Here is a 21,275-nt window from a genome sequence, read left to right as displayed (position 1 = left end):
CCTCCCTACCCTCCACTGTAATGGACTGCTCTCCCCTCTTCAGGGCGTCCAGGAGACGCCATTGCAAGTAACCCTGCCCAGTGTCCCCTGACAAGGACCCTCCACTACCCGCGGCAGCGGCCGCCGCAAAGGTGCGGACATGTGAACCGCCCTCTAACGAGGCCGCCAACGAACTGGGATTCCTTGGCCTCACACTTGGCCCCTCATTCACACTCACACTCTGCCTCACAGCCTCACCTACCGCCCCTGCACCACTACCATCACCACCAGCCGTACCACTCACCACTTCCATACCTGCATCCTCACCTCCTTCATGTACCCCATTCATCCCCACCTCATGCACCCCATCCATGCTAGCCAGAACAGGTGGGGTACTAACCGCTTTACCCAAGGTCCTGGCATCACTGGGGGGGGGTTTCAGGACACTCACCACATCCGCAGCATTGTCCTTACTCCCCTTCTCCCCCTCTGCCACCTTGGACCCTCTAATATTCATGCGCTGGGTATCACAGGGGCCGGGATTTTGGGCGCCGGGTTTTACCAACCTCACAGGTGCAGACACCCCAGCCGGTTTACCCCCGGCAGCCTTGTCCCCAGCATGCGGCCCCTCAACCCTCTGGCCAGATATGGAAGCAGTGTCTCTCTCCTCCCCCACCATCCTCCGGACCTCAGCCAAGATCTCTGAAAAAGCTGCTCCGGCTCCACCGCCACAACCCCCACCTTCCTCTGCCCGAGACCCAGAGGCCATGGGAGACAGAGACGGGAACTCCACCACACTGAATATGTCTGGCGCCACTGCCAGCGATGACCCTTCGCCATCCCTACTGTCCTCCGTAGGGATCGCCACACCATCACCACTCGCCTTACATTTGCCTTTACTCTCCCCACCGGACCTGCGCCGAGGACCAACTTCATGATTCGGGCGCCCTTGACCGGTGGGGGTTACACAGGAGACAGCAGCAGCATCAGTATCATCATTAAACACGTAACGCATACTCACCGTCTCCTGTGCCTTCTTCTTGCGCCCCTTCTTCTTTCCAGGTCCCGGATCTTCGTCCCCGAAACAAAAATGCTGGAGGTTCACCGGGGACTCCAGCAACCGGATGGCCGCCATGAGCCCCCCGGACCCCGAAGACGCCTCCATGTCCTCCTCCTCTGATGTGCTGGAGGCAGGCAGCGCCACCTGCTCAGGACGCAGACCGGAAGATTTAGGAGGCTCCCCAGTAACGCCGGCAGGCTGCTCGACCGGGGTTACTGCCACCTCCTGGGACACTGTTCCTGGATCCGTCTCTGTCTTCCCTGCTGTTTTCCCTGCTGCCTCCCTCCCAGCTGCAGGTTTCTTCTGGGTAATTCCAGGTGCTGTGGTGGGCAGGACGAGGGGCGGGGCACTGGCGCAAGGCTTGCTGAGCCTTCTGGTACTATAAGCATTGCTTGCTGCTTTTTCTTTCATGTCCCTCCTGCCTCCCTCCTTCCCTCCGCCCACAGACTGTACAGAGGCAGTGCAGAGAGCTGCGGTGGGCAGGACTAGAGGCGGACCAGCAGACCGGGAACTGCTGGGCTCTGCAGTTCCACTCGCGGCTCTCATGGTAGCTGCGCCGAGCGCTGAGGTGGGCGGGGCTTGGGGCGGGTTGGCAGACTGGGGGCCGCTGGGCTCGGTAGTTCCATGTGTGCCTCTCATGGTGGCCGCGCTGAGTGCCGAGGTGGGCGGGGCTAGGGGCGGACTGGTAGACCGGGTGCCGCTGGGCTCTGCAGTTCCACGTGTCTCTCTCATGGTGGCCACGCCGAATGTCGAGGTGGGCGGGGCTTGGGGCGGGTTGGCAGACTGGGGCCCGCTGGGCTCGGTAGTTCCACGTGTGCCTCTCATGGTGGCCGCGCTGAGCGCCGAGGTGGGCGGGGCTAGGGGCGGGCTGGCAGACCGGGTGCCGCTGGGCTCTGCAGTTCCATGTGTGTCTCGCATGGTGGCCACGCCGATTGCCAAGGTGGGCGGGGCTAGGGGCGGAGCCCCGGACCGCGATCCCCCGGCCTTTGTGCCCGCACCCACACTATCCTCTGCTCGCACTAACAGCGCGCCACTTCCTCCACCCCCCACCTTCTCCTCCTCCATGGCTGGGGTAACCCCCGGGGCAGCACCCAGAGCTGTGGTGGGTGGGACAGGGGGCGGGGCTCCAGACAAACGTTCCTTTCCAGGCTCCTGGCTGCCATGCGTAGTCCTGGGAGTGCCTTCACTGGCCGGCAGGCCCCCTTCACACGCCCCCCTTCCTTGCTGCGTGGTTAACCCCTCCTGGCCCGAGAACCGCCGATCATTAGAGAATTTCTCCAGAAAGGGACCCGCAGCCCTCTCTATTTCTGCCTGCCTCTGCTCCACCTCGGCGATCCTATCCTTGACCCTCTGGATTTGCGTGGCGATCGCCGGGCGCTTCCTCTGGGCTGCTGCATTATATAGCGCCTTGGCCTGCCGCAAGTCCAGCAGGAGTTTCGCCAGTGCCACCTTCCCCTTTTCGTGGCACCGCAACATCTCCACCACCCGCTGGGAGAAAGCCTCCGCTGACTCGTCCGGGCCCCTCTCGGCCCATGGGGCACTCCCCTTGCTTCCCTTGGGCTTGCCAGTCACCTTGTTAGCCGATGCCGGCATGCTCACCGTAGCCGTTTCACGCTGGGACAGCCTCCCAGACCTCCTCACAGAGTCCTCCGATGGATCCATATTCAGTCCTCCGACCCCACCCGGCCCAGACCGGGAGGGCCGGAGCCCGGGGATACCCCCCGACACCCCTGCCTCGGTCCTGGGAAAACGAAGAGGCAATGGTCGGGCTTAGAAAAAAGTCCTAGTTGGAGCTTCCCAGGAGCTCCTCCACACAGCTCTCACTCAGCTAGGAACACAGGCCACACCTCCTCCACTTCCTGCTACCGTGGCTGCTGGCATGAGACTTGCCCTCCAATAGATCCTTGTAAATGGATTTAAAGTGTATTCATTCAAATTAGAGAGACAATTTAAATTAAAAACTTAGAGCTGCCTCCACCACAGGGGGGCTCGCTCGACCCACCAGCGGACAGGCACCAGTATTGGGAGAGGGGGGCTGGCCGTCAGGGTTCACCGCGGCTCTGGCACAAACCCGGCGACACGGAGGTGGCACGGGCAGGAGCGGACTGGCCGTGTCGGCTTCTCACTTTTTGGATTTTAGAAGGGCATGACATGCCTATATCTGTGTCTCCCCCTCCTTTTACTCCTCCACCTCTTTTATTTTCGCATGACTATATGTACTTGTCACTTTTCCATGTGTTAGTTATGTCTTCTGAGCAGTTTGTCAGCTTTTGGACACCTTTGAAGGTGTTTTCTATGTGTTTCTATGTGTTTTTGTTTGCCTGCCATTGGTTTTAACGGTGTTCGAAGGTGTTCGACGAACAGTTCGACGAACAGTTCAGCGAACACACGGGTGTTCGACGAACCGAACCGAACTCGAACACTACGGGGGTGGCTCAACACTAATCTTTACATGCTCCAAGGATCACTTATGATGGGCACACTTTTAGGCAGTGACCTAGGAGTCAGAGATGCTTCCAGAGGTCTTCCCCATGCTGTTCCCTTGTCTTTTCAGCACTTTATGCATGTGTCTGATGTATGACACAACTCATGGCCAGATAAGGTTGCAAAATGTTAAAATTACATTTCCCAGTGAATGCATTTGTCTTGGTTGAAAGCAATGCAAAAGTGCAAAAACGCATCAAAAACGCTACATGTGAGCATAGCCCAGGGTGTGGAGGAGTATTTTTGGTTTTGGTCATTTATTTTGCCTTCTATACAAGTCATTACCCTGGAAAGGATGTTCCTTAACATATTTCCCAGGAAAATCCATTTTGGATTTGTTTTTGTATGTTTTATTGTGAGTCCGTAAAAGTGGCGTAATACTTCTGACAACATTGTTGACAGCAGTGATCTGGGAGTCAGAAATGCCTCCAGGGGTCTTCCCCTTGCTGGTCCCATGTCATTTGAGCACTGTTCCCATCGATTTGGGCAATTTTTAGGCCCTCTGCAGACCGACGGCTGGAGCCACCTGAAAACTGCTCGAGTTTCCCATAGACTTACATTTGGCTCGTTGCTCGGGTCGAGCACCCGAGTATTCCAATTTTCTCGACCCGAGCATCGAGCACCCGAGCATTTTAGTGCTCACCCATCAATAGTGATCATAGATTCCCTTTAAATTTTTTTTATGGTGTTAACCAATCGGGTTATTTATTTTTATATTTTAATTAGACTTTTATGAATGCAGCCTTACCACATACGTGTATTTTTGTAATATCTATTTTAATGTGGAAAAATAGGGGTGATTTGAACTTTTATATTTTTTTAATTTTTCATATTTTTTAAACTTTATTTTACTTTTTACTGTACTTTTTGAGTTCCCTTAGAGTAATTGAAGCTACAATTGTCTGATCATTTGTACTATAAATAGCGATGCCACAGCATCACTTTATATAGAAAAAGTCAGTCTTCTTTGAAGCCACAGGAAGAGTTTTAAGAGAGCTACATAATGACAATCACAGGGGTCTTCAGCACATCTCCTTCTGTCATAGCAAACCTCTGACGACCGTTTATCATGTCATGGACGCAGAAGTAGGTGCATGGAATTATGCACCCTCATGATGACACATGTTAAATGCTGCTGTCAGAGCTTGAGAGTAGCATTTAACAGATTAACAATCATGGGCGGATATAGCCAGGTCTCTACCCATGGCCTATAGCCCTGTGATCCCGCCTCATACACCTGCTTCAGACATGTGCAGTATATGTACAATGCATGTCATGAACAAGATAAAATAGAAGGGAGGCTGACAGAGTTGGTGCAAATCCATTATCCATATCAATAATTTGTGACCACTGGAAGAAAACCATGAAGACCACCTCTTACGTGCTGGCATCCATGGCTCTTCTTTCTATTAGCCGTTGTAGCATGGTGTCAATGTTATGACATGAATCACATGTAACGTCACACTAAGCTGACTGAGCAAAAGAAGAGTCAGGGATTCTTGAAGCTAAAGGGCTGTTTTAAAGGCTGATAACCGATATAGTCAGTGGTTGGTCCTGCAAATCGACTTCCACCATCTCTAGAGGCTGATGTTCACATGTGTTGGCAATTGTGTAAAATCATGGCAAAAAGAGCAACTCTCACGAAAGAGGAATCAGAAAATCATGGAATTATATAGAGAACCCAATGAATAAATAAGAACTGTGTAATGCTCAATCCCTCAGTGGTGGACTCAGAAGATCCAGAAATTACATAGACAACCAATGATTTCAATAAGAATTCTATAATGCTCAATCCCTTACTGGAGGCTCTTTTTGCTACTTTACCTAACCAATAACTATTATTACCCTGAGATTACAGCAGATGCTACTATGATGAGCATAGTGTCTACAGTCCCATAAAAGGCCATAGTAATAATAATAATTTTTAATTATATAGCTGTAACATATTCCGCAGCACTTTACAATGAAGTGTCCGATCTAACACTAAAAGGATAGTCCAAATGAGACAGTTATGTTGATGTCCTTTAGAGAATGGGTTGCCTTAGACTTGAAGACTCATCTTTTTGTCACATCAGAGAATAGTAACAAAAGTGTCTGGAGGACCTGTCCTGTCCTGCATTACATAAGCAATCCATTGCTTTAAATGGGCATTTGTGTGTAGAGCATATTCTCCCGTATAATGGTGCCGATGGTGGTCCCAACACTTACTGCCATGCTTTCTCACAGGTTATAGTTGATTCCTGAGGAAAGCAGCAGAGGGATTCTAGGTCCTTTTTACCAAGTGAAGTTGTACACAATGAAAAATATTAAAAATCTATATCTGTAAAACGTAACAACTTCTAGAAAGTCATATGTATGACACATCATCCTTTGTGACCCTATCAAACTTTTTACTGAATAATGGAATTATTATCTAATACCTAATTGCACAAGATAATATAGAGATGAGGCGGTAATACTTACTAAAGGTATATGTCGCCAGGAACCCTCTAAACTGAATGGTTTTATCAGTTCTCAACTTTAGTGTCATAATATTATAGTCAGAGGTAATGTTAGGGATACTTCTTTCACCACAGAATAAACCAAGGTTACGGTACATATCCACGACATAAAAAGCATCGAATAGGCAATTTTCCCCATCCTCTATCTGGAAGTCACTAACGGTCAGTCTAATCTGTAAAGATCAGAAGGAAACATTGTCAGGCTATTGTAGAGCTAATGTAAGTCTGTATATTTCATCACTATCACATGTGGATTATTTATTATGATTCTTACAGAACAGAAAATTGTAACTTGTTTATGGTTGGGAAGAGCGGTGGGACAACGTCATGCATTGATGGTTACTCTCTCACGGTGAAACTTTGCCCAACCTAGGAACGATGAAACGTAACAGGATTCTCTCAATAAGGATAAAGAGCCATCAAGAGATGGAGATACACGTCTAATAATTGTATTATGATATAGAAAAGTAAATGTTCTTAGATTTCAGAGTATACAGAAAAACGAAAATTGCTACTTATAAAAACAGGTGAGCTGGATAGTACAAGTCATAGCAATAAAGTCACCCAGAGGAGCAAACAATTGAAGCAAATGTGTTATACTTGGCAATAAAGCCTATAAGTAGAGATGAGCGGTGTTCGAGCAAACTGTTCGCCAATCTCAAATTCGAGCTGTTTTGGGCGGTGTTCGAGCCATTCGGCGAACACGACCGATTTGAAAAAAATTCGGCTGTTCGAGGTTATGTTCGATAACTGTTCGTGCACCAAAATCATAACTGGATTTTTTCTCAGTAATGCTGAAAATTAATGTTAATACGCAGTTTGAGTGTACAGCGGGGCGGGGGAGGGAGGGCAGGGGATGGATCTCTGCAGAAATAATGAAGATCTCCATTTTTTTTTCTCTTTCCCGCATTTACAGTGGGAAGGTGCAATCTGTCAGCCTATTAGCAGCGCACACACGGAGCGAAGTGCTTTTTTTCACACAAGCAAGGGCATGTGTCATTGGCAGTGTATGTCACATGTCCTTGCCCTATAAGACCAAGCCATTTTCCCCATGGCCACCATTTTCTCACTGCTGCAGCTGCGTGTTAGACGGCACCGCTGTTGCTGTGTGCGCTATACTTTGTTAATTTTAAGCCAATTTTCGCACAAATCTACAGATAGCTTGGGAGTAGGGAATAGTTGTGATTGCAGTGCTTTTAAGGACTAGGTTACATCATTTCCTACGACTTTTATCAGGCAGGTCTGTGCTCTTAAATAGATAGGTTGGGAGTAAAGACTAATTGTAATTGCAGTCCTTTTCAGGGCTAGGTTACATCAGTTCCTATCACTTTTATCAGGCAGGTCTGTGCTCTTAAATAGATAGCTTGGGAGTAAAGACTAATTGTAATTGCAGTCCTTTTCAGGGCTAGGTTACATCAGTTCCTATCAGTTTTTGCCAGGCAGGTCTGTGCCAGTGCTGTGCAAGTTTTTTTCACAGCATTTGGCTAAATCTAGCAAAGCAAATCCTTTTTGGCCTCTTGCGGTGTGTGTTAGTCAGTGGAGTAGCCTATCTGTGTTGCAAGCTACACCACCTGTGTATAGAATAGCAATTTTTTTCTGCACCTAGTGAAGTAAAACCTTTTGGGCATAGCATCATTCAATTAGTCCATCTATACTAACCTCCACCAGGTTGCAAATTCAATATAATTTTTATCTGCATCTAGCTCTGAAAAAATATTTTGGCTTGTAGCAGTGTGTGGGACTTGTTCTATTAGTCCATCTATACTAACCTCCACCAGGTTGCAAATTCAAAATAATTTTTATCTGCATCTAGCTATGAATAAATATTTTGGCTTCGGCTTGTAGCAGTGTGTGGGACTTGTTTTATAAGTCCATCTATACTAACCTCCACCAGGTTGCAAATTCAAAATAATTTTTATCTGCATCTAGCTATGAATAAGTAATTCGGCTCCGGCTTGTAGCAGTGTGTGGGACTTGTTCTATTAGTCCATCTATACTGACCTCCACCAGGTTGCAAATTCAAAATCATTTTTATCTGCATCTAGCTCTGAAAAAATATTTGGGTTTCGGCTTGTAGCAGTGTGTGGGACTTGTTCTATTAGTCCATCTATACTGACCTTCATCAGGTTGCAAATTCAAAATAATTTTTAGCTGTATCTTGCCTGTAAACTAATTTTGGGCATATTAGCTGTGTGTGGTACTCATTCTATTAGGCCATCTATACTAAGCTCCACCAGCTTTCAAATTACTAATAATTTTTAGCTGCATCTTGCCTGGAAAATAATTTTGGGCATAGTAGCAGTGTGTGGTACTCATTGTATTAGGCCATCTATACCAAGCTCCACCAGCTTTGAAATTAATAATAATTTTTAGCTGCATCTAGCCCGGAAAATTTTTTTTCTTCCCAATAGTGGTAGCAATAGAAATATGGGGCGCGCTCCTGGCTAACAAAAATATACGCTTCATAACAAAAAACACCAGCCTAGCGCACTGCATTAATAAGATGGCATCATCGTCTCTCCCATCTACGCCGGCTAGCATTCCTGTGCCTAAAACACAATGCATGGGTCCGTGCTAGCCACGATGCTGAGGGGTCTAAAGCTGCTGCTAACGCTTTATCACAATTCAATTGGCAGATTTTCACAGAGCTCTTCCCCAACGCCCACCCATCGGGCAACATTTGCCCACCCCGGCTAAGGGATCTAGTGGCGAATATTTGATGCCATTAATCAGAGCGTCAGTTGCCCCGTCGACGTGGCAAGCATACGGTAAGGCATGGGAAGAGTGGACACGACTAGTAGCAGGCAGACGGGTTGACCAATGTGAACAAGCCAGATTACAAGTCACCATAGAATTTCTCCACCAGCTAATGATGAGGGGCATATCAGGGGCATCAGCGCAACGGTGTCTGACCGGAGTAGCATTTCACTTCCAACTACTGAATTGGGGAGATGTGACAAAGAGATTCATCATCAGACAATCCATAAGAGGGTGGAAAAGGGGTCAGCCAAGTCAGGAGTGTAGACGTCCCGTCCCGTGTCACTAAAACTGATTTCTCACATCATATCCCTAACACTATTAACATGACACTCACAATTTGAAGCAACACTACTGTCTACTGCATTTGCGATCGCCTTCTTCGGGGCGCTATGCATAAGCGAATTAGTCCCTCAATCCAAAATTACCACCAGGACATAGTCATAGCCAATAATGCAATGCGTCTACGCATACGCCATTTGAAAACGGTTCCAGCGGGCAGGGGCACTTGGGTACTTCTACAACCCACAAACGGTACACTGAGTCGGGTAACAATAGTAAAAACATATATAAAAACATATATAAAAACATATATAACCATAAGATCACAAAGTAATTTCTTCCTATCACACATTGATGGAACGCCATTATTAAGATACCAGTTCCAAGCTATATTTAATAAATGCATAACATCAGCAGGGACCCACCCCAAAGATTACGGGACACACTGATTCCGCATAGGCGCGGCCACGGAAGCAGCAAGAGCAGGTCTGTCAGAAACGGAAGTTCAGAGGGTAGGGAGATGGCGATCCACTTGTTTGGCGAGATACATAAGACCGGACTTGTTATCCTAGCGTGGTTTGTTTCTTTTACAGTTGACACTAAGCTAACAGTGTGGGTGATAGGCCACTCACATATATATTGGGCAGAAAAAAGGGCGAAAGTCCACCCAGGCGGAAGGAAATTAGAGTTTCATAACACATATTTCAACTGGAGAGGTGTTAGAGGCCTGCTATGGCCACAGGTACTAATGGAGGTAATCAAGGTAGGGAGAGAGGCAAGAGGTCTGGTCATCTTAGTTATACAGGCCGGGGGAAACGACCTAGGTCATAACAAGAGCGCATAACTAATGGCAATAATGAAACTAGACACTGAGCGGTTCAGAGAATTTTTCACAAAACTAACTATAGTATGGTCAGAGATTGTGCCGATAGCGGTATGGCAAGGTGCGCGAGACATCAAGGCCATCGAACGGACAAAGCGGGTAATAAATATTCGGATGGCAAAATTTAGAAGAGACAGAGGCGGTGTAGTGATACAACATCGACAACTGGAGGGAGATAAAGCAGGCCTCATACGGCCCGACGGTGTTCACTTAATGGATATTGGACTGGACATATTCCTGTCAGGACTCCAGGACGGAGTGGACCAAGCGTTAATAGTGATGGATGTGGGTCAGAGTCCTGCATACGAGTACGCAGAATTCTCCGTGGCCTGGAACTAGAAAGGACATGTTGGAGAGTTACACTTGTTGGTCAACTTGCCGGTGTGGAGACCCAGGGCATGCTGCAACAAGCTGAATTATTTTAGAAATAAAATGCCTTTCTAATGGAATGAGTATAAAGAGTTAATAAAGCTGTGACCGATCCTCTCCCATCCAGTTGTAAGAGTTACATTATTGTAATGTCAAGGAAAGGGGGGCGGTAGGGGGGCTGAGCGTCTGGGTTTGGTTGGGGTCCCCACAGTCTGCCTAGGCTAGATGCATTTAAAAATTCTTATTAGATACACAGGCGGTGCAGCTTGCTTCACAGCTGGGCTACTATGCCCAAAGTATTGCCTAGGCTAGATGCAGTTAAAAATTCTGCGCTGACTAGCAGACACTGAAGCTTTGGAGCAGACCTCTGAGTAAACAGCTCTTCAGACTCAACCATCTGTGTTACCCCAAGCCATAGTGTATGTAGTTTCTTACAGTTAAAAGGGGGGGGGAGCGACCCAACCCACCTGGAATTGACGATGCCAACGTCACGTAAAACACAGCAAGGGTCTCCAAAAAGAGTCTCCATTTTTCCAAAAATTGTGGCACAGACACCACTTAAGTGGCATCAATTGCCCCAGAGTTGCTTAAAACAGTTGGTGAGGTGATTTTACCAAATTCTCAGGGGTAGAAAAGTCCTTGCGGATCCATGATTTGTTCATCTTTGTGAACGTGAGTCTGTCTACATTCTCAGTGGACAGCCGCATGCACTTATCTGTCAGCACACCACCAGCAGCGCTGAACACAAGTTCAGAGAGAACGCTGGCTGCAGGGCATGACAAGATCTCCAAGGCGTTAGTGGTGAGCTCCGGCCATTTTTCCAGATTGGAAGTCCAAAATGAGCAAGGGTCGAGTGACACAGTCATAGCTTCGATGTTCACTTGGAGATACTCCTGTACCATCCTCTCTAGGCGTTGACTATGTGTCAGACTTCTTGTCTCCTGCGGCCTTGCAAAGGATGGTCTAAAAAAGTGGTGAAACGATTCCACAAAATTGCTGTTACCAGCAGATACTGTGTTACTGTTACGGTTTGAGTGATGAAGACTCGACAGTCCCACGGTTTGCAACTTAGAACTGTGAGCTTCACTACGTGCACCACTTGTGTTTTGTGGAAAAGCACATGTAAGATTCTGCAACAGCCTCTGCAGATACTCCTGCATGCGTGAATCCCTTTCTATGGCAGGTATTATTTCAGCAAATTTACTTTTGTACCGGGGATCTAAAAGTTTGGCAACCCAGTAGTCGGGATTACTTCGAATTCTGACAATCCGAGGGTCATGTTGCAGGTAGTGCAGCAAGAAGGCACTCATGTGTCTTGCGCATCCAGGAGGACCAAGTCCTTGTTGTGTTGGTAGCGAGGTAAGAACCATGCTTCCTTCCTCTGCCCTCTCCCCCCAACCTCGCACAACAGAAATGTGATCAAGGTCTCCCTCATCTGATGAGTCTTACATGCCCATCGCCAGTTCGTCCTCCACTTCTTCCTCGGGTCCTGCACCTTCCTCAACAGTTTGGCTGCTACCATGCGCCCTGGTTAATCCCTCTCACCCACCCCCCCATGCCTGCCGCCTTGGTGCTGCCGACCATCTGGACCTTGGAGATGTTACCCCTTCCACATACAACTCCTCCTCTACTTCCTCCACCTCCTCTTGTCCCACCACCTGACTCTGAATTCTGTTAAACGTGTGCTCCAGCATGTAAATCACAAGAATAGTCATGCTGATAATGGCATCGTCGTCAGCACTAAACATCTTCGTCGCCATTTCAAAACTGTGCAGAAGGGTGTGTGGTGCCCCTGAGGGTTCAGTCGCCATAGAGGTACTGCATCTCACCCAGAGGTGTGGTATCTCACCCTCAAGTAAGGAAGGAGTATGGCTCAGGACCCTAACACCTGCATCGAACACATACCCGCAGTGGGGGTAGGGCGAGATTGCTCCTAAGGGAGAGCACAGTCCCAGGTCCCTAGCTGGTGGGAGGGTACTATGTAGTGGGTGTGGGTAGAGAAAGCAGCTTAGGGGAACACATGACAGGGAGAGTATAAATAGGAAGTCATCTTAGAAAGAGCAAGCCAGTCAGAGTAGGAGAAGTGACAGGAGCAGAGGCTCTGCATGAGCTCTGCTCCAGAGGTGGGCCTAGCCTGCGAGGCCCAGGAATGAAGGAGAGAAGAGAGGAGTGGGAGCAGGAAGGCTCCAGAAACTGAAGGGACCCTAGGGGTACGGGCTATGCAGAAGGCCACCAGTACGCCCGCTGCTACCAGGAGGTAGAGGGGTCAGGCCAGATAAGGGGAACCGGTCCCTCAACTAGCGGAGAAACAGCAAGGCTCAACTAGAAACCGGAGGCTGCAGCATTTCATGTACTGCAGCCCAAAGTCCACACCAGTCTCACTAAGAATGTGGCCACATAGGACCCAGGGGACGGAACACACGTTGCCCGCCAAGGCCCGAGGGTACCGGATAGAAGTGTCACTGGGTGTGAGGTGCAGGGAGAAGGCCAGAGAAAGGACACACAGAAGGGGGTCCTGCTAAGTTCCCCGGAGCTATCTGGGGTTGGACTGAGCCCCTCACTGAGTACGCACAGCACGACGGGGGAGATTGCTCTGGTACCTGTAATCTGGACTGCAACAACTGTGAGTAAAGATCTTGGGACTGCATCACAAGGACTCTGTGTTCATTACTGACTCCCTGCGCTACAACCACCATCATCCACCCACACTGCCCTGAAGCTACACTCTTCCTGTGGGGAGTAATAATACCATTGCTGAAAAACCACCAGCTTCAGAGGACTGTTCCGCAGCGGCGGCCCCTTTGGCCGCACTCCACAGGTGGCGTAGTCGGACATTATAAAACCCATATATACAAATTACCCTTATAATGACCGCCCTGGGTAACGGACCGGGTCACCGCCACAGTGACTACAACCCCCAGCGTCTACCGGCCCGGCTCCGGGTACCCCACGGCCCAGGGGGCGCGTCAACTTCTTAGGTCCCTGATCTGAGACCACTCCTGCAGCGTGATTTGCCCCACCTCTGGATCTCGTTGGCCCAGGCTATACGTCAGAACGTATTGCACCAGGGCTTGTCGGTGCTGCCACAGTCGCTGCAACATGTGCAGAGTTGAATTCCACCGTGTCAGCACATCGCATTTCAGCTGGTGAACTGGCAGGCCCAACGACTTCTGTAGATATGTAAGTCATTGAGCTGCGGGATGCGAACGGCGGAAGTGAGCACACAGCGACCGTGCCCTCTGTAGAAGGCCATCTATTCCGGGATAGTGGGCTAAAAATTGCTGGACAACCAGGTTCAACACATGAGCCATACAAGGCACGTGTGTGACATTGCCCCGGCGAAGGGCCGCACCCAGGTTTGCAGCATTTTCGCACACGGCCTTCCCTGGTTGCAGGTCCAGTGGAGACAACCATTCATGAAACTGGGTCTCCAGAGCTGACCACAACTCCTCAGCTGTGTGACTCACATTTCCCAGACATTTCAAAGTAAACACCGCCTTGATGCCGTTGAGCCCTGCTGCCAGCATAGTAAGGAGATGTGTAGGATTCCTTCTGCACAGTTAGAAAGCGGGTGGCATTACCAGACAGGCTTTGGGTGCAGGTGGAAGACCAAGAGGAGGTTGAGGAGGCAGAAGCAGTGGAGGAACTTCGAGATAAAGAGGATTGACGCCCAACTCGTGGGGATGGCAAGACTTGGACAGCAGCCCCTTGTCCTGCTGTCACCATAGTTACCCAGTGCCCAGTCAGCGACATGTAATGCCCCTGTCCATACCTACTCGTCCAAGTGTCTGTGGTGAAATGCACCCTGTCACACACAGAGTTTCTCAAAGAAGCGGCGATGTTGTGTGCGACATGCTGGTGTAGCGCAGGCACAGCTTTCTTTGAGAAGTAGTGCCGACTGGGCATCTGGTACTGGGGCACAGCGACGGACATAAGGTCTCGAAAATCCTCTGTGTCCACCAGGCGGAAAGGCAGCATTTCTGTAGCCAACAGCTTGCAGATGGTGAAATTCAACCTCTTAGCTTTGTCATGGCTAGGATCTGAATTACAGACAAAGGGAGGATAACAACAGGGTACCTCTTGTGGTCACATACAACCCCCACATGAACATCCTAAGGAAAATTGGTGCTGATCTCCAACCCATATTCCACAGAGACCACAAACTGAAAGAAATAATCGCAGAACTACCACTTCTCTCCTACAAATTGCCCCCTAACTTAAGGAATCTCCTTGTCAGAAGTGTCCTCTCATCACCATCAGTGAAGGGCACATTCCCATGTAAAAACAAAAAATGAAAAACTTGTACCCACATATTACCATCAAATACAGTCTGCATACCTAACACAAATCAGGACTACAAAATCATGGATGTCTTTTCATGTACATCCTCCAATGTGGTGTACATGATACAATGTACAAAATGCCCAGAAGGAGTTTATATTGGAGAAACTATGCAAAGGCTGCAATCCAGAATGAATTTACACAGACACACAATTAAGAATGAACTGGATACACCTGTGGGAAAACATTTCTCTGGCCGGGGACACTGTATGAAAGATCTAAAAGTTTTAATAGTAAAAGGTCTCTTCAAGGGCAACAGAGAAAGAAAAATTTGGGAATTCAAATTTATAAGGATGTTTAATTCACTGACAACAGGACTAAATATAACACCTGGCTTTATGAGTCATTACATGGATACAATTCACACCGCCAGATAATTAAACATTACCAAGGCATCTCATTTTGCAACAAAAAAAAACTAATTAACTCTCCCTAACTTATCAATAGTAGGCATCACAACTTACACCTCATGAACAAATGTCTTGTAACATCTCTCAAATGCTGTGCCTTTTGTCTTATGAATTCATTTGTAATCTTGCCTGAAGGAGCCTCTGTGCTCTGAAAGCTTGCATATATATATATATTTTTTTTTTCTGGTTAGCCAATAAAGGTATCACCACAAGAATACTTCTGTCATTTTTGGCATAAAAGTATTTACATCGATTTTTGTGGCTAACACGGTACCACAATATAACTTTGTATTGTACATCATCATGGCTAGGAGGAAATGGTCTTTTACTTGTCCATATCTGAGGGACCGAGAGCTGGCTGTTGTGTTTAGACGGGGTTGAGTAGGGTGTCCCCGGCAAACTGCGGGTTTGTGAGGAAGATGCAGGCGGACATGTTATGTTGCCTTGATCCAAAGGTGGTGCTCTCGATGTCAGAGAGCGCTCAACACCAGCAAGTGTTTCCACTTCCAAATGAACTGACGACCTGCCAATCACGCTGGCTGTTGCGGGTAAAGAGGTGGCAGGTCTGTGTCCAAAAACATGTGTGACTGCTGTCCCCCCAGTCACAGAGGATGAAGAGGCTGCGGATGCACAAGATGGGACAGACAGTGGTTGGCCCGGCCCCCTAGGCCGCATTGTAGCACAGTGAGCTTTCCACTGTAACTTATGCTTCATATCCATGTGATGGTTCATGCATGAAGTACTCAAACTATGGACTTTTTGGCCTCTACTTAGCTTTTGGTGACAAATGTTACAGATAACATGAGTTGGGTCATCCTTATCGATCTCAAAAAATGCCCAGGCTATGCAAGGCTTAGAGCCCATGCGACCTGAAGAGCCACCACGACTTGTGGTCAGAGGCAGAGTTGTGGTTAAGGATGCAGTTGTTGACGTGCTTCCAGTACTCCGTCTCTGTCCAGGAAGGTGCAAGCTAACCTCGTTGTCAATAGCATCCTCCTCCACCTCCTCTGCTGACCTCATCGACTGGCTGACTGTGGGTTCACAGTAAGTGGAATCTCCAACATCACCCTGTGTGTTCTCACACCCGTTGTCCTCAGAGCCAACCTCTTCCTGCCCTGACTGAAAAGTCAAGTTGTCGCTCCAATCAGGTATCTGAGTCTCATCATCTTCTTCCTGATTGTCTCCATCAACAGGAGTTACAGTTTGGGAATGAGGGTCTACATTATGCTCAGAAACTTTTTCATCTGGGCCTGGATCCGAGTCATAAACATTCTGGGCATCAGTGCAGATCATTTCCTCGTCTGGTTTCACAGAAGCTCTGGAGCAGACCTCTGATTCCCAGGCTATAGTATGAGTAAACAGCTGTGCAGACTCAACCATCTGTGTTATCCCATACTCAGACGGGCAGCTGGAGACTTGGGAGCTGTGAGGAAGCAAGTGCGATTGGGGTGACACCTCTGAGGACTAGAGTATTTGTGATGTTGAAGTTGGGGTGGAGGAGAGCCAACTTGAAGGAGCACTTGATATCCGTTGAAGCACCTGCTGTTTTTGTGCCTCATCTGGAATTTGTAGCGATGGGCGTGTCCGTAAGAAAGGGATCGCATAACATTGTCCACGAAAAGAAGTAGACATCTTAGTTTGGCTGGAAGATGATCTTTCTTCTGCAGATGTTACTCCCCCCCCACCGCGGGGGGGCTCAACCCACCAGCGGACAGGCACCAGTATTGGGAGAGGGGGCTGGCCGTCAGGGTCCACCGCGGCTCTGGCACAAACCCGGCAACATGGAGGTCGCATGGGCAGGAACGGACTGGCCGTGTCAGCTTTGCACTTCAGCGTAGTCCCTCTGCCCGCTCGCGCCCGTAACCTCAAAGAGATGCGCAAGCGGCTTTTCTTCCCAGGGCTTTTCCCCGCCCAGCAGGAACGTGGGGGAGCTCAGGTCGGCCTTCCACTGTACTCCCTTACCTCCCTCGCCCTCTTTCCTTCTTCCGTTCTCCATCTAACCACTCGGCTCTGTGGTGTTCTCTCTCCCTCCAGCTCTCTCCTTCTCACAGGTGGACTACCGCGTGTATTCACACTGTGGTAAATCTTTTGGGCCCAGGCATAAGAAGTTGTCGAGGTAATGGATAATATGTGCCCCCTTAGAAACGTCCATTACAACCCATTCGAGGAAGCAACTGAACGCCTCAAATAGTGAGCAGGATCTGGAGCACCCCATGGGCAAACAGCGATCTATATAGTATGCTCCTTCCCAGAAGCAGCCCAATAGGTGGACACTATTCGGAGGCACAGGTAGTAAGTAACCGGAACGCCGCATCAATGTCTGTTTTGGCCATTAGGGTGACCCTTCCCAACTTCTTGATCCAACTGATTGCCTTGTCAAAGGATGTACAGTATATACTCTCCGCACGCGACCAATCAGTGATCTTGGCGCTAAAGTTAAATACCGCTCTGCTGATTGGTCGCGGCCGCTGCCCGCGACCAATCACCGATTTGGGCGCCACATTTAAATAGCGGCCGCGACCAATCACCGATCTTGCCGCCACATTTAAACACTGCTGTGCTAATTGGTCGCGGACGCCAGCCGCGACCAATCAGCGAGCTTGGCGGCAAATTTAAACAACGCTCTGCTGATTGGTCGCGGACTCCAGCCGCGACCAATCAGCGAGATTGGCGCCAAATTTAAACAACGCTCTGCTGATTGGTTGAGGCCGCCGGCCGCGACCAATTAGCGATTTTGGCCCCAAATTTAAACACCGCTCTGCTGATTGATCGCAATCGCTGGCCACCAGCCGCGACCAATCAGCAATTTTGGCCCCAAATTTAAACACCGCTCTGCTGATTGATCGCTGTCGCTGGCAGAGATCAATCCGCAGTATTAGCGCAAAATTTAAACACCACTCTGCTGATTGGTCGCGGTTGTCGGCCGTGACCAATCAGCAGTATTGGCGCCAAATTTAAACCTGACTCTGATGATTGGTCGCAGCCACCGGCCGCGACCAATCTGCGTTTTTTGTGCCAAATTTAAACAACGCTCTGCTGATTGGTTGCGGTCGCCGGCCGCGACCAATCAGCAGTATTGGGGCCAAATTTAAACCCCGCTCTGCTGATTGGCGCGTCCGCCGGGTGCAAACAATCAGCAATTTTGATGCCAAATTTAAACCCCGCTCTGCTGATTGGTCGCGGTCGCCGGCCGCGACCAATCAGCAGTATTGGCGCAACATTTAAACCCCGCTCTGCTGATTGGTCGCGGTGGCCGGCCGCTACCAATCATCGATTTTGGTACCAAATTTAAACACCGCTCTGCTGATTGGTCGTGGACGGCAGACGCGACCAATCAGCGAGATTGGCGCCAAATTTAAACAACGCTCTGCTGATTGGTCGCGGACGGCAGACGCGACCAATCAGTGAGATTTGCGCCAAATTTAAACAACGCTCTGCTGATTGGTCACAGCTGCCAGCCACGACCAATCAGCGATATAGGCGGCAAATTTAAACCCCACTCTGCTGATTGGATGCGGTGGCCGTCCGCGACCAATCACCGATTTTGGTGCCAATTTGAAACACCGCTCTGCTGATTGGTCGCGGTCACCGGCCGCGACCAATGAGCAGTATTGGCGCCAAATTTAAACCTCGCTCTGCTGATTGGTAACGACCGCCGGCCGCGACCAATCAGCGATTTTGGCGCCAAATTTAAGCAACGTTCTGCTGATTGGTCGCGGTGGCCGGCCGCGACCAATCAGCAATTTTGGTGACAAATTTAAACAACGCTCTGATAATTGCTCACGGTCTCCGGCCGCGACCAATCAGCAATATTGGCGCCAAATTTAAACACCGCTCTGCTGATTGGTCGCGGTCGCCGTCCGCGACCAATCAGCAGTATTGGCGCCAAATTTAAACCTTGCTCTGCTGATTAGTCGCAACCACCCGCCGTGACCAATCAGCGATATTGGCGCCAAATTTAAACACCACTTCGCTGATTGGTCGTGGTGGCCGGCCGCGACCAATCAACGATATTGGCGCCATATTTAAACACCGCTCTGCACATTGGTCGCGGTTACCGGTCACGAATAACCAGCATTATTGGCGACAAATTTAAACACTGCTCTGCTGATTAGTCGCGGCCGTGACCAATCACCATTATTGGCGCCAAATTTAAATAACGCTCTGCTGATTGGTCGCGACCGCCGGCCGCAACCAATCAGCATTATTGCCGCCAAATTTAAACCCCGCTCTTCTGATTGGTCGCATTCGCTGGCCGCGACCAATCAGCATTATTGGCGCCAAATTTAAACCCCGCTCTGCTGATTAGTCGCGACCGCCGGCCGTGACCAATCTGCGATATAGGCACCAAATTTTAACACCGCTTTGCTAATTGGTTGCGGTTGCCGGCCTCGACCAATCAGCGATTTTGGCGCCAAATTTAAATACCGCTCTGCTGATTGCGCCCGGTCGGCCGCATACCTATTCTAGAATACCCAATGCGTTAGAATCGGGCCACCATCTAGTAAATAATAAGGGCATCAAGATAAATTATAACACACTTCCGATAGGAGCTATATGTATAGTAGCCTATGGTCCAAAAAGCAGAACTGTCCCGAATGGAGTAGAAGCATGCTATATATCCAAATACACACAAGCTATATGTACTGGATGGAGAAATGTACATCTCTCACCTAGACAGAAACACTTAAGAATAGATGATTAGGAAATTAAGACAAAGTAAATCAGACTATCTGATAACAAAGTAAGGCAAATACACTACGCAAACAGACAGAGAAGGCTCGATGTGTGTTTTGTTCTTGTAGTAGAAATTAAATGTGTGTATATGTGCATGTAATGTAGTGTAGTGTAGTGTAGTGTAATGAGTGTGCTGATATACTCACCTACCGCCACTCTCTGGCGTGTAGGTGAGTGGGAGTGTTTCTTTAATATTGAAAGCATCAATTTTTACTATCTATCTCTGTCCAGTAGCCTTTACCTTTTTCAATTTGATATATACTCATACACCATCCAGGACAGTTCTGCGTTTTACCTCTACCACCAGTAGTGGACTTGGGCTGTGTGTATATGTGCAGCACAACTTGCAGGATGCCAGAAGTGTTGAAGGATGTGGTGATGATCACCTGATATGCGCCAAATACTGTACCACACAGCGATTGGTTAGTGTGCACTATAAAAACTGGGAGTTGGCACTTAACCCGTATTTCCTGACAAAACATTAAGCAAAACGTGCATCAGGATTCTGCGCTTTGTCATGGAGTCCATTAGAATGTCATATGGTGCATATTGCATTTAATGTCCTCAGGACTTTTTCTCCGTACCTCACCTGAATTAATATGTGGGATCTTAAGAGGCATTATAAAATTATTTATAATACTAATTGAATTATTGTTAATATGCCTTCTGTGTAGTATTTTTTTTGCATTTAGTCACGGCTTAGTGACTGCTGAATTCCTGTGATAAGATTTGATGTGACCACATTGCCCCAATGTGTATTTTAGATTATTTTAACAGATGTGTCATTTTTGTTTGTGTATTATGTTTTTTTTTTATAATTCTGATTGAGGCACTGTTGTTTATATTTAAAAATCTCTTTGTTAATGAGTAACTACAGGATACATTATATCTATAGCGCTTATTACCGGCTAAATATGCCTTATCTAGATAGCCTTACTCTTTATTTCCATCTTTTACTCACAACTACTTTTGTGGTCTTTATTACCTTGCATAAAGATGCACCCTCACGCTCTACTCCAATTTTTGAACCATCAATGCCATACATGCAGAATACCAATATAGCTTCTTCACTGTTTTTGGTGTGTTAACTTTTTTGTTGTCTTATATTGCTTATAAAAATGTATATTTTTATATCACTGTGAAAAATTATTACTATTTAACTGGAAAAAGAAAGAAGTATACCTTACCCTGCGTCCAACAGGAGCAGTGATTTTATAGTCACACTTTAGATTTGGGTAATAGGAATTAGGGTAACTGGGGGAAGTAATGTTTCTCCCGGGTGTATAGAATGTTCCTCCACAAGTAACTGTAGAAATGACATTTATCCTCATTAATAAACTGCCAATAAAAATGCTATATATTTAGAAAAATGTATTTTGGTTAGATATTACATTTCTGAAGTCTACATTTTTAAAATAGTAGCCTTAAGGAAAAAAGGAAATACAATTTTACCAACTGATGATAAATTTACT

At 48.0% G+C, this 21,275-nt stretch overlaps 1 pseudogene; it reads right to left on the bottom strand.

Moving 5' to 3' along the window:
• Positions 1-5,012: 5,012 nt before the first annotated feature.
• LOC141152605 (embryonic protein UVS.2-like) overlaps positions 5,013-21,275 on the bottom strand; it is a 48,832-nt pseudogene continuing 32,569 nt past the window's right edge.

This window comes from Phyllobates terribilis, unplaced genomic scaffold (genome assembly GCF_046119375.1).
Source record: "Phyllobates terribilis strain yellow unplaced genomic scaffold, ASM4611937v1 Scaffold_6__1_contigs__length_29720123, whole genome shotgun sequence".
Taxonomy (NCBI): domain Eukaryota; kingdom Metazoa; phylum Chordata; class Amphibia; order Anura; family Dendrobatidae; genus Phyllobates; species Phyllobates terribilis.
Note: the sequence above shows the minus strand (reverse complement) of the source record. Positions and strands in the feature narration are given on the sequence as shown.